Here is a 15129-nt window from a genome sequence, read left to right on the forward strand (position 1 = left end):
AGGAATGAACTAACCTGTCTATCAATGTAAGTGTTAAAACCTAATCATTTACCACGTCCGTGAAAACTCAGACAAGAAATAAAACTCCCACTCTGACCAACTATTTCATCACTTATTTCCAGACGAAGCACTATTATAGACCATTTCGATGGAAAAAGTTCACGTTTCAATAAAGCGAAATACATCTCATATATTTTCGTACTGTTTTTCAAGGTTGTGAGAAGACTTGACATTTTAGTTCAGATAGAACTATTTTATATCCTTGACGTAGCAGTAAGAAATGGATAGGGGATATAAATAATAATGGTAACATTTCAGGATACTATTCAGTTAATCTCTTGAGCAACATTTGTGTATGTCAATGAATAAACATACATCGTCAGTTTCACCAGAAAAATACTGTTGTATTCTCAGATTTGTCAATTGAATTCAATAAAAAAGAGTTTAACTATGACTAAGGAATGAATTCTTAGATTTATTTAACAAAATACCAAGTCATCACGAAAACTAGTTGGTATCTACGATTAACTCGTAACTTGGATCCCATTTTTTTTCTTCTAAAGATTTAATAGATATTTCCATTGATTACAAATGTGTAAATAATCAAACCATAATCTGTTATTTTATACATTGTATATGATGGTATAAAGTCTACACTATAATTTCACTGGGAAATTGAGAAACTATATTAGAAGTTAAATTGATCTCATGGACAAATTTCATTAGAAATAACTATACACTATGATGTTAAATAGTTAATCAACACCTAGATATCTACTAATTTGTGTGTGTATTTCTTTACAAGAATACAATTCTTAGAGGATTCAGTGATATTACATATATTCAGTTGTAGCTTATTATAATGTAGTGAACAATAAGATATTTCTTAATCATAACACATTACGGTCAATGTTTTACGTATTGCTTTAATAAAACAGGTTAAATAAGCTATTTATTCCGTAGATATGATGCATTCAAATTTTATTCGTCTCTTTGATATAAAACAAAGTGATCCCGATAATTTGTATGATTGAACTAAAACCATGTAAACTCATTTAATACTTAAAAACGAATTATTTTATCATTTAGCTAATTTTGCAATCTATGAAATAGGTCACGGTAAATTCTTCGTTTATTGCTATATAAACTAATTGTATAAGACCTTTTTCCTGTTTACTAAGAAGTTTCAGAAATAAAATACATTGTTTGAACTTAATTCGGTATAAAAGATAGTAGTGTTTACATTCAAGCAATTATTTAGTTATCAGTTCAGGGGTCGTGGAGATTGTTAGGTTTTTGATTGAGATCATGAATCAATAGATGTCAGACTACCATCGGAAACCTGGAAGTACTGGATGGTCGTTTCGTCCTATTGTGGGACTCCTCAGCAGTGCGCATCCACAATCCCGCTTGCGGGATTCAAACCCAAGGCCTTTAGTTTTAAAAAAAACAACTGAGAATATTATAGATTTATTCAAGGTTTTCACAAACACTAATAACAGATCAAATTGTGACCATCATTCCATAAGTTTTGTGGAATCATCCTGTAAAACTGGGTTATGAATTTTGAATAGACAAAATATTGCGTTAAATATAAAAGTTACATCTTGATGCAAACGTCCAAACCTACTTAATGTACATTGTATATTCTGAAAAAAAGTAACATGAATGAGATGTTATTTCGTAAATATGATTTCCTTAGTTATTTTGAGGACAGCAAGAAAAAGAACCGAATAGAACACCATGACTTTATCTTATTTAGTTGGGTTCTTATAAACGACCTATAAAATTAAGAGTTAATACACTTATGACATTGAGATTGATTATAGGTGAATGTTTATTGTCATGGCAAAGTGGTGATTAGAGTAAATGTAATACGTTGTCAATCAATTTTACATTCCAGAACATATTCTGGATCATAAAAAATAGTAACTAGATAGAAAATTAATTGGTTGTGTAATGAAGTGGATAAACACAAGTTGGTGGTAATTAAGAATGACATAATTTCGAATCAATCAGTTAAGAATAAGATTATGAATTTTACGTAATTAAACATGATACAATCAAATTTGGAGGAAAAGTAGTAAGAATGATACAATAAGCTGAGAGTAAACTTATCATGATAAGGAAGGAGCTACCATTTTTCCCTTTATATTACATAAATCGTGTTCGAGACGTTTAATTGCCATAGTTTTGTAAGGTTAACAAGAGTAAAGTTCTATTATAGACGAATCAACTTGAAAGATAACACTATATCCACCTTGTGTTTCGTACCAAAGAGTTTTGTTAAAATAGTACTACTGAAAGCTTTCAATTTTTTTATCTATGAGGTTTTCTGGATATGTTTTTGGAATGAATCATAAGATTTGGCAAATATGTGTGTACGTATGTATGCAATTAGCATTAACATGAAAGGAGTAAATATCGGTTTTTGGATTCACTAAATAATATGTTTTATTGTACGGGATATGGCATTTGGGTCCAGCATGCACACTCTTTATTGTTGATCTCAATTTTCTGTTAAATGTCTCTGTAACGTCACCGTTGAGTTGAAGTTAAATAAAAGTAGGCTTTTTGTTAGTTGTAGTTTCGATAACCTTCATTTTCCATCATGTTTCTCGATAAATGTTTGTGGATCCATGTTACTCCTTCGACATTTTTCAAGAGTAATTAGTAAGTCTAGTAAATCAGTGGTATATATACCTTTTATTTTATAAAATAGCTTTTTGGGGGTATCTTTCTATAAATAACTAGAAAAAAGTCATTCAAATTCAGATAAACTCCATTTCATGTGTGTTTTCAATAAAAACTGAAATGTTTAAACCATTATGCAGAAAATAACACCTGAACTGATAGAACCTATAAGTTGTTGAGTATTTCATACAACAAAAACAATAGAAATTTGTTCTAAAACTGAAGTACTTACTTACTAATCGTTGTACTAAAAGAATTTTAAAAATTTCTTTAAATGGTTGACTTCATGAGTCAATTGAAGCTGGACCACCATGGAAAACCTGGGTTCGAATCTCGCGGGGCAGGGTCGTGAATGCGCGCTGCCGAGGAGTCACATACTAGGACGAAACGGCCAACCAGTGCTTCCAGGTTCGTCAAGGTGGTCTAGCTTTGATTGACTTATGGATTCAACTATTAAATTACTACAACCTCCACAAAACCCCTTCTGATAATAAAAATCATATGCTCACTAGTGACTGGCTTCAATTGGTACTTCCTGGAGTTGTAGCGAAAAGTAGTGACCAGTGGAGTTCAACCGTGTAAGTTGTAAGATAGCAACCCACTGAAAACAATGGTGGATGATGACTCAATTTCGTGGATTGATTGAAGTTAGACATTAACACCGTTGGATGCCGGTTGGCTCAATGGTCTAGTGGTTAAGTGTTCGTGCGCGAGACCGATAGATTCTGTGTTCGAATCCCGCAATTGGGATTGTGGATGCGCGCAACTGAGGGGTCCCACAATAGGACGAAACGGTCATCCAGTGCTTCCAGGTTTTCCATGATGGTCTGGCTTCAATTGTCTTATGAATTCAACTATTAAATTACTAAAATCTCCACAAAACTCACTTCTGATAATTTTCATTTTACTTTTATATCAATCAACACTTCTAAGTCAAATTTGTCCTTCAACTTATAGGAGTAATTTTCTTCTCTTCTTTTAAATGTCATTCATTTTCTTTTTTCCTTTTTCCAATTGAAATTGTTTTTTTAATATTTATTTCCTTGAATTTTCGAACACGAGATTTTTCTCTTCTTCTTATTGTTGTTGTTGCAAATAATTGAAAGTGATTAGGATGACCCTAAAAAACAAATGAGAGATAGTAATAATAAATTCTGTTGAATTAAATGAATATTTATTCATATATAATATTAAGGTAAGATTTCTCAGTCGAAATTTTCAAAAAAGAAACCCTTGAAGAATCAATTAAAATTGACCAAAAGCATTTGATGTATATAAAGGACAAACAATTAAAATAGGCATCATTAGATAGATAATAGTTCAAATGAAATGTGTTTTTGAATTTGAATAAAAGAGAATTTTTACGTAAGATTATCTTGTAGTGACTTACTCTTATCAAGAGAACGTGATTGGTGTAATGGAAACAATTATTATTATAACCAATTGTATCAGGGATTGTTTTACCGTACTTGTTTGTTTAACTGTACCAAAATACCAACACTCTTCCGTCGACTGTGACCTTGCACGAATTTGGTTACGCTCGTAACCATATTTGTAACCTGGGACGATCTCAGTATTCTTTTGATACCACGAGATTGCCAACAAATACATTTGGACTACAGCCACCAACTGCCTTCTGATATTTGGCCTACGGGAAATCTTATCGGTTAACTGGCACGTGGTCTTGCTGTAGTGGTGATTATAGTCAACCGCGACTCGACGTCACATTACAATCTTATGAAAGATTTTTATTATTTCCTGTTAAAATCAGATTTAAACAAGTAATAATCAAAGTTTAATTTCTGTTATTTAGGTTCTAGCTTGGATACGGGATAGTCACCTTTAAATTGTTTGTTATAATCTAATAAATATATGGAAATATTTACTCAATGAGATACTCTTTACATACTATCATTTTCATATTGATGTCTTATTTACCTCATTAATCTCACTTTATAAAATAATTGTTCATGATTATTTATAATTTTGAGTAATTTTGACCTCAACACTTCCATTGTATATGATAACATTTTCTATATGTACATATACATCATCTTTATATACTAACTATGCTCAAAGATTTATTTCGTGTACACTTGTTTACCCTGTCTTACTGTTCCATTCTAAACATCAATCTACACTTTGTTAGTGGAAATACGTCAAATATTTGCTGTTAATCACATTATTCCTTATCATTTCATGTTGTTGGATAAGCTTTGAGTTGTACTGATAAATTCACTAAATTCTGAGACTCCAATTCACAATGAAATCCAATATTTGATATTTTCATATTATAATTATGATTAACGAGGAAAGTGTATATTAATAGCTAAATGAACTACGGAACTAATTATTTTCAACCAGGTCTGTAGTGAGATAGTAACTCAATGAAGATAATGGTGGATGTGTCGCTCAATTTCGTGGATTGATTGGAGTTAGACATTAACACTGTTGGATGCCGGCCGGTTCAGTGGTCTAGTGGTTAAGTGCTCGCGCGCGAAACCAGTAGCTCCTGTGTTCGAAGCTCACAGAGGGCGAGGTCGTGGATGGGCACTGTGAGGAGTCCCAGAATAGGACGAAACGGCCGTCCAGTGCTTCTAGGTTTTCCATGGTGCTCTAGCTTCAACTGACTCATGATCCTAACCATTTTAATTATTTTTTCATACGAAAATTCTATTATGTATTTTATGAAAACATCCATTCATAAAGTTATGAATCAGTTTATAAATAACTCGAATGGATATTCAGTATAACAGTTGTTAAGGCTTTCAATTTTTAATCACTAAGTTTCGAATTCAAGCCCAACTTCATTTTCCTCGATTTGAACAATCAGATAATGTATATTAACTCTCCTATAATTCATTTTGTTTGCAATTAATTTTGTCAAGCCATTTTATGAACGTATTTAACAAACAATGTTATCCGAACGGTAACAATTTGTTTATTTCTTTGTAAATGTGTATGCTTGAATCATATTGATTACCTCACCTTATTGTACCTTAATTCAATTTGACTATAAATTCATCTGTGTATTCGCTGTCATACATACAGTGGCCTCTCTATTCCAATTCGTTCAATGCACTTGTAACTTATTATCTATGCTATCCAGTAATAAACTATAATCCCCGCTTATTATTACCTTTTGAATTCTTACACTATTGTTAGGACCCGAGAAACATAATGAATGGTATTTTTGGGATCCTTTTATGGACCAATACTAAACGTATATTTTTATTGTATAATTATGATATGATGGAAAGAAAAGTCAATTTTCGATTGATTTACTCATTATGAATTTAAGTTCAAGATTAATTCCGTTTTGATTCAATGTAATGATTACTCAATGTGGTATTTCTTTTGTTTTCTCTTATTATATTTTATTCTGTATAATATACGATATTCTTATATTCCATTGACATGAACTATACTCAGTAAGTGATTTGTTATAACTGAGTATGTGATGTAATCCTAATTATTAATCAAAATGGGTGTACAATCAATATATAAATGAGTTTATTTTAGACGATATTGATTCGTCGTCGTCATAGTGTTTTGGGGCTAATAAATCTTCACTTATACCAGTCTTGTATTCTTACTTTCGCATCGTGGGAATTGCCGAGGTCCCTCGTTCCGAGTATAAGTGATCAGCACTTTTCTTTTTTTTCGGCACAACAACTACTGAGATTTAATTAATAACGCCTATCAAGATGATCGAATAACAAATCACTAACTCTCACAATTGTAATGTAGTTTGAATTCATGTACATAAAGTGGATCTTAGCAACAAGATACTATTAACATTGTAAAAAAAATATATTTAACAATCACAAACGACAATTACAAACGAAATATTGAATCTCAATGGTTATCTAATGGTAAATTAATATTATATATGATGGAAATGAATCAAATATTATAAAAGAAAAATAAATAGAGGAAACTTTTTCTCTTAATTAAAATAATTTTGACTAAACTATTCAATTTTGTTGTTGTTGTTTGTTTGTTTGGTTGGAATCATTTAGAAACTTTTAAGCTCGTAATTCATTTGACAATTTAGTCTGTCCAATTTATTTTGTTTTGTCGGTGAAAAATAAATAAAAAAAAGAGATAAAAATGTAACACACACCGAGAGAGAGAGATTAAGAAGAAGCAATAATGATGAAACAATCCTAAAGTAGATTACATTTTATAATTTTGCTTTTTTTAAAAATTTTTTTTGGTAATAGGATATTACCATTTCGATTTATTCGTTGCCAACCTATTAAAACTATAAAAGAAAGATTATAGTGATTAATTTTAAATGGTTTTAGATAAAATAATTTCTATTTCTTTGAGAAACCATAGCAACTCTATCTGATTAAAAAAAATAGTTTACTACTATTAGAAATTTAGTTTATATTTCTAATAATGTAGTGTTTATGACTACTTCTTTTTTAAAAGACACAGTAGACACTATTCATCTTTGCTTAAAAAGCTTGTAACTTAAGACAATATCGAGGCGATTCGTATAGGATGCACATATGCCAACATGAAACTGATCAATTGCAGTCTTAAAAAAACAATGGGAAGATACAAGTAAAATAGAATCAAGTGAATATAAACCGTAGTAGATATTAGGAAATCATACTAGTCTTAGATTAATACATTTTTAACTTATAATAATAACAATGCTTAATGCATAGAAGAAATCTTTAAATGAATGAATAGATTTAAACTAGACAATATGTTTGTTCATTTTATATCTTTTTTGTTTCTCATTAAAAACCATAATGAAACTGTGCTAAATGTTGGGAATAATGAAATATAGACATAGTATCAGTTGTCTTAGCGGTAGAACCAGGTTTCCCTTACAAATTAATCCTACTTAACAACGTAAACATGAGTATAACTTGATGTATAAGGTTAAATCGATTCTAGAAGTTTATTGTAATAACTGAAAATATAGGATCTGGTACTATGTCAAGCCCTTATAGGTTATTCTAGATTCTGAATGGATCGATCTATTCACTCATATCAAGCTGAATTGTGATCTTGTCAATTATTCGCTTATTAACCCTAACTGTTTTTATCTAATCGTATGCGTGTTATCCTATTCATTACGTGATCAACTTATTTTTGGTCTGACTATAAACACTGAGTCACGCTTGGTTAAATCGAGTTGACTTATATGCCTTCCTCGATTGGTTTTGCTTCGCTCTCTTCTCATTGCTTCTTCCTCTCTGTTTTCCTGATTGTCTGTTCAGATAAAAGATTGTATGTAATATACTTATTCAAAATTCATTCTCGCATTTGGCTTATTTAATTCCGTTATTCACTAACGTGATTTAAGTCTATGATTATAATACGAGGGTAGCTGGGATGTATATTTCGATAACAACTACTCATATGATCTAATGGGATTCAGATATAGTGCCCACCAAAAATAAATGATCAAACTATAATATTTTTAATTGGACAGGTAAGTAACTTGGCTAAAAACCTCGAAAGTAGAAACTAATTTTATTTAAGATTTTACTAAGACATCGTTCAAAAGTGAGAACATATTTCTAAGAAGTTTGACTGAATTTACCCATACATTTTTAACTCTTCACCATGATCTTATTGAAAATTTCTTAAACATCTCTAAGATGAGTTACTAGAGAAGTTTTGGAAAGAATACATATATTATAGAGAGTTGTCAGCTCCGCGTAAAGATTTTGTAAATATGATGAAAGTGTGATAATCGGTCTATGGTTTCAATTGTATCTTGTTGTTAGGATCTTGAATGTTTTTTCATTTGTGTACACATTAAATATAGTTATCTTAATACTACAGTACCTCTTCATATTTTGACTACTTTCATTTTAAAGTCTTTGTATTTCATGATTACGTAACCACAATCGTATATATACCACCATTGAGTAAATACTCCTACTCTATCTATTTGTACATACTTTGTCACTAGAAAATAAATACTTTGGTACTAATATTACTTTTATCATTTGTTTACTTAACTCAGTGAGTGTAACATTGAGTTTATGTTAATAGTTCAAAAATAAAATCAAAATTATGCCTTCAAATTTTGATTAAAGGTGAAACATTTTTAGCCTTTGTGAATTATTTAATGATGATATGTATATGGATGATTAGGATAAAGATAGCATTTTTCATATTTGGTCGTTGACCATACATCTGAAGGAGTTTGAACCAAAAAGAAAAGTGGGAAAATATACATTAAATAAATCTTACAAATTAGTGCTTTGAAATCATGAAACGGTTTAAGTTAGATCACTACTGAAAACCTCGAAGCATTAGACAACAATTCATCAATTTCCATAGTCTGATTGATTTCGTGTCTGTTCATAGTATAAATGTTTGGACTACAAGAACTAAGTTGCAGGAAGGGGATATATGAATCCATGAAAAAAGTCACCAACCTAATCCTGGCATTCGGATTCGTGATTCTCGAAAATTTGAATAAACATAGTCATCAGTCTAATGTGTTTGTATTTTCAAGATCTTACTTCCGAATCACAGTATACATGGGTTTGGACCAGAGGAATATTTGTGCGAAATCTCAGTTTCTCCAACTAACAAACAAGTTGTTATGGTATCAAATACACAGTTTTATAGAATCAATAACGTGATTAACCTCATATAAAATTGGAATATTTATGTAACAACGAATCACTTGAAAATAGTAATATAATTTTCCCTTTTCCTTAGTAGGGATTAGAACCTTGATTGACATAATTCATTTGAGCATCTTGCATGTTTCAATATAATTGAAAGACAAAGACAGAAACATACAGATGACTAATTTTCTATCAATATTAAAAAACAAGAATATTATTTATCATATTCTAATTCTGTTAATCATTATTTCTCAATGGGAAACAATTCTCTACAGTTACGGTTTAGACCAAATCCGAATAAACTATACTACACAACATTCGTAACAATCTACAAGAAAACTAAATTGAACACAGTATATATATATATATATATATATACGCAGTCAATATGTTGTGGGTAGATCTAATCGGTTTGACTTCTATTTTGAGTTTTAATCTCTTCACCTATTTCCCTGTGTTCATCATTACAAAGACTAATAATAGCAACAAAAAGTAGAAAAAACATAGATTCAGAAACAAAACAAGATTAAACAAAAGCTTTGATATCTGTATAGAAGGATGTGAAGGACACCATTCTTTAAAAACAAACTTTGAATAATCGAATAAACATTGTTTATGATTGTGATAACTATTGTTATCACTAATCTATATTCTCACTTCAATTGAATGTTAAAATTGAAATTTCCTTTGAATACAAGTCTAAAATTTAAAATATCGTTTGATGTTTACTACTGAAGAAAAAGCACTTCAGTATTTGTCAACATCTGATTAACATTTTAATAAGAATAGTTTAAATTATTCATGGTTAGCAAGCCTATTTATTGTCATTAGTGATTTGAAGTGAAGACTTCTTTCTTAGTTAGTATTTAACTTACATAACGTAAAGAAAATCACACTAAACACACAGACTAGGAAAGTATACTTTAGGAAGGAAAACACATTCTTCATTGAGTAGCATAAATACGGTAAACAACTTGAAATTTACAGTAGTAGTAGTAGTTGCTGCTGTTGTTGTTGTTGTTGAGAGGAAACCAAAATAAACAACTAAATCGACAACAATAACAGAGATTTTTTCTAGTAGAAAATAACCAAAGTAGGTCAATAAAGAAAGAGACTTGCGAACATCCGGAATAACCGATGAGGTAAACAGTAATAATTTTATTTCTTATGTATTTCAAAAGTAAAAATCTGTTTATGGTTGGAAAAGTCCATTTGGAATTGAAAGTATTAAGGACATTACATAGAGGATGTTAGAAAGGATCATAGCGATTTTTTATAAGCTCATGTGTTTGTCCGTAGTGAGATTACAATCTATGAACGACCAATGAGCAACGCCTTAGTGACCTTGACAATGTCTATCTACTAATCAGGACTAAAACAATGTGAGGAATTAGAATTATGATTTACGGTTGATGGTTAGGGTTAAGGTTTTCATCACGAGCTGACATAAGCTAAAATGCCAAAACGCCATTTAGACAAATGGATGACTGAATTTCGAGCCAAAATCCATGACCAGTTATCTTATATCTGATTGGTTTGTTCATAAATTATAGTTTCGCCATGACATGCTTTATAACTGTTTCGAATAGCTCAATTATATTCACTCTTTATCTTCCATAAAACTTCAAGTTTGTAAATTACCTTGAAAATTTTCTTATCCTAATTTTTCCAAATCGTATCTTCTGTTTGTTTCATATAAAATCCATATTGAAATTTAGGATAATTTCAAATGTTCCTAACACTGTGCAACTAAGATTAGTAGACATGTTCATTAACTTTCATCCTAGATCCTATGTAGCTATTATAGGTTAATTCAGTTGTTTTTTTCGGCGGGGGGTGCTTTTTATTTAAAGCAATAACAATATGTAAAATTTAGACTAAAATTTTTTAAAAAGTGAACATTATATAATCCTAATCTTTTTCGTTTAAAATTAAAAGTAGTTGGTTTATTCACGACAAACAGGAGTTTGTTGCTGTGGTCATTTTTAAGCTATAAATATTATTCGGTGGTATTTGATGTTAAACTTTTGTTTTAATGAAAATCAATAAAATTATTCTACTGTAATGGCTTTGCTTCGTTAATCAATCACCTCGGTAACGATTATTATATAAATCTGAACGGTGTTTAAAATCAGAAGGCAATAAGAAGTGGCAACTATAGTTTATCAACGGATAGGGCAAATCACAAAGCTATAAGCACATCAAGCGAACTTGAAGCAGAGAGGCCGATATGTACATACGAGTAAATACATAGGCAAATTTATAATCAAATTGCATAAGGACACAGCAAGGCAAATCAAAAGCTAATAATAGGATTTGAATACATATATACATGGGGAGAAGGATGAATCATCAAGTGATATGTAAGCAATCAACATTTTATCTAGAGTTTGTCGTGTAATCTAGGGATCATAACGGTATAAAGAATTATGAGAATTGTTGCTGTTCGAATAACATAGACTGTTAAGTTAATAAAAGGGCTTAACCAAAATTAACCATAATGGAAATTGGTTGTAGAATATTTCACAGATTGAAATCATGAGTCAGTTGAAGCTAGACCACCATTGAAAACCTGGAAGCACTGGACGGCCGTTTCGTCCTAGTATGGGACTCCTCAGCAGTGCGCATCCACGATCCCGCACCACGCGGGGCTCGAACCCAGGACCTACTAGCTTCGCGCGCGAGCACTTAACCATTAGACCACTGAGCCGGCCTGCATTCAACAGTGTTAATGTCTAACTTCAACCAATCCACGAAGTTGCGCCACCGTACACCATTGTCTTCAGTGAGTTCCTATCTCACAACAGACCTGGTTGAACTCCACTGGTAACGACTTCTCACTAGAACTTCGGGAGTTTTTCCTGAAGTGGATGCCCACTGCTGAGGAGTCCCATACTAGGACGAAACGGCCGTCCAGTGCTTCCAGGTTTTCAATGGTGGTCTAGCTTCAACTGACTCATGATTTCAATCTGTGAAATTTCTAAAAATCTCCACAAAACCCATTCTGTAGAATATTTACTATACTACGAAATAGCCTGCAATTAATGTTTTCTTTTTTAAACATAACAATAAAATTGCTCCCACTAAGACACTTTTAGTTCAAATTACAATTTTTATGGACAATGATCAAGGTTTAAGTAAAACTAATTGACAAACTTTTAGTAAAGTCAGGTAATATATAGTCAACATGTACCAAGCATCTAACAATCAATCACAATATTTATTTACATTGATAACGGATGATTTCAAATATCTTAATGAGTGAGAATTAGTTAACACACACTACAGTGATAATCTTAATGTAATCACTGTTACTGAATAAAAAGGATTTTTTTTATTACCTCATTCATTCTCTAATTTTAGTTAGGTCCTGAAATCTTCCAATTCATTCATTAAGTTAGTACCTATAATTAATTCGTTCTTCACATTTGTTTTATTATACGTCAACTAAACACTTATTTGATAAATGTACAGTATACAGCCGAATGATCTTGGTGTGTTAACTTGTTTTAGTCAGAATATAACTGACTGACTTATTATGATGGTAATTAGGACTAGGATATTGATACTAGGATTCTGGCTTTATATCTGATGTCATCTACTTAGAAAAATCCTAACCCTTACTGCTAAACGTGATTCACAAAACTAATTCTTTACTTTACCTTGATATTTGCACCATGAACATGATGAAGCCATTTCATTGCTCATCGGTCAATCTGTATATTTCAAGTTATCTCATTTAGTTTTTATGCTTCTTATCTATCATTTATTTTCACCTCACTATTTCTTATAATCTATCGAACTAATACGTATATTTGGTTTAATGATTTGATCTCTTTTAAAATAACAGAATATCGAGATATTTTATCATAAAGTTACATATGTTAAACAACTGTAAATGCAGATATACAGGTTTAGAAAATAATATCGTTGAAAATAAAATTATCTTCATTGAATTTCGTTACTAATACTTAATACCACAACGCGTACCATGAAGCTTAAGTGAAATGATATTTTTTTAATCCAGATCCAAACTAGCTTCAGGCAGTATCAAAGTTTGAAACGTTAGTTAGTACTCAAGCGATCGGTCAGTGTTACTGAAATCTCTGAAATACATATTAGACTATTTTAACATCGAGATAAACAATTAAACTTCAAGTAGATAAATTTTTCGTGGTATAGAACCACAAATAGCTTAGTTTGTGAGGTAATGTTACATTTTTTTTAATCAATGGTTTATAATTTCATAGAAAAGCTTGTTTCAAAATATCAACCTTATAGAATCTGTTTCATATGTAAATGGATATATATATATAATGCTCTGCATTCAGCCATTATTAATTCAGGATGGCAACTATTTAACAATGAACTATCTTTTATAAATAATTCTTTTTGAACTATTTAATTGGAAATTTACAGTATTCCATTTCGAATCAATTATCTACTGCTAACATACATTGTTTTTTCTTTAACATATTTCAACAAAAATGTTTCCCTTGAGAATTTAGTTAAGGACTGTTTGAATTGTTCGTATAGCTATAAAGTAAACATTTCACATTCTAATTATATTATATATTAGGGAAAGAGAACGAAAGAGAAACAAAAGTCGCCGATTGAAACTAAATTAATTTTATAAACAAATTAAGTATTTCATTAGATATGCATGATCACACTGCTTGTTACTAGGTTGTATTTGCCAGAAAAAAGAAATCAATTTAAAGTACGTGGAACGATGTTAATTCAAACTGATCACATTTTCTTTAAACTCTTATTAAATAATAAGTTATTCAAAACAAGGAATGAGTAAAGATAATTTCGGGAAGTGAATTTTCTTCATGACAATATCATTTACAAAGTCAATACCGTTATAATTAGTAGTCAGTCAGTCAGTCAGTAACAACGTAGAACTTCGTACGTACGTACATCAGTTCGAGTTGCCACACCACATTAGCATAGAGATGCAGTGGTCGATTCAAATCCCGTAGTGGTAGAGGTAATAAGAGTATAAGCAGTAATCGGGAAGATTAGTGTTTGGAGATGTTACTTAAAGAGTATAATACAGTGAAATAAATTTGAGAGGAGAAAAAAAAGAGACAAGGAGGAATAAGGAGATCAAAATTTGGGAGAACACAAAGAGTGGATGCACCTGCGCCATTGCAAACGATTTTGAGCCATGTCATTCAGGGTCTCTAACCATCGGTTGCTATCATCTCGCGGTCCCCAACCAGGTAGTCTACACCTACCGACATGACTCAGTCTACTTGTCAGTGACTTCATGTACTTGTGCTATGTTTTGGTCTGGCCACCCCTAGCTTTCTTCCAACCTACTCCTATACCACTGAACATAGCACGTCGAGGCAGTCGGTGGTTGGGCATACGTAACACGTGTCCCAGCCAACTCAACTGATGAAGTTTTAACACTTCATCAATTGATTTGCCATCCTTACCTAGTACCCGTTTCCTAACAGCTGCATTACCAACTCGATGGTCACACGATATACGAGCAATGTTTCGAAGACACCTATGATCAAATACTAGTAACCTACGAATATCCTCTACTCTTACCGGCCACGTTTCACTACCATAAAGTAGGACGGAACGAACTGCTGCGCAGTAAACACGTCCTTTGGTTGATAGACGGATATCTCACCTACGCCACAAATGACGCAAGTTGGCAAAAGCTAGTCCAGCCCTCTGTATTTGTGCTGAGATTTCGTCACACACCAGACCACAAGGGCTGATGAGACTTCCAAGATAAGTGAAGCAATCGACACGCTCAATTACTTCACTCCCTATCATTAGTTCGGGTGTCAATGCAACC

Source organism: Schistosoma haematobium, chromosome ZW (genome assembly GCF_000699445.3).
Source record: "Schistosoma haematobium chromosome ZW, whole genome shotgun sequence".
In the NCBI taxonomy this organism is placed as follows: domain Eukaryota; kingdom Metazoa; phylum Platyhelminthes; class Trematoda; order Strigeidida; family Schistosomatidae; genus Schistosoma; species Schistosoma haematobium.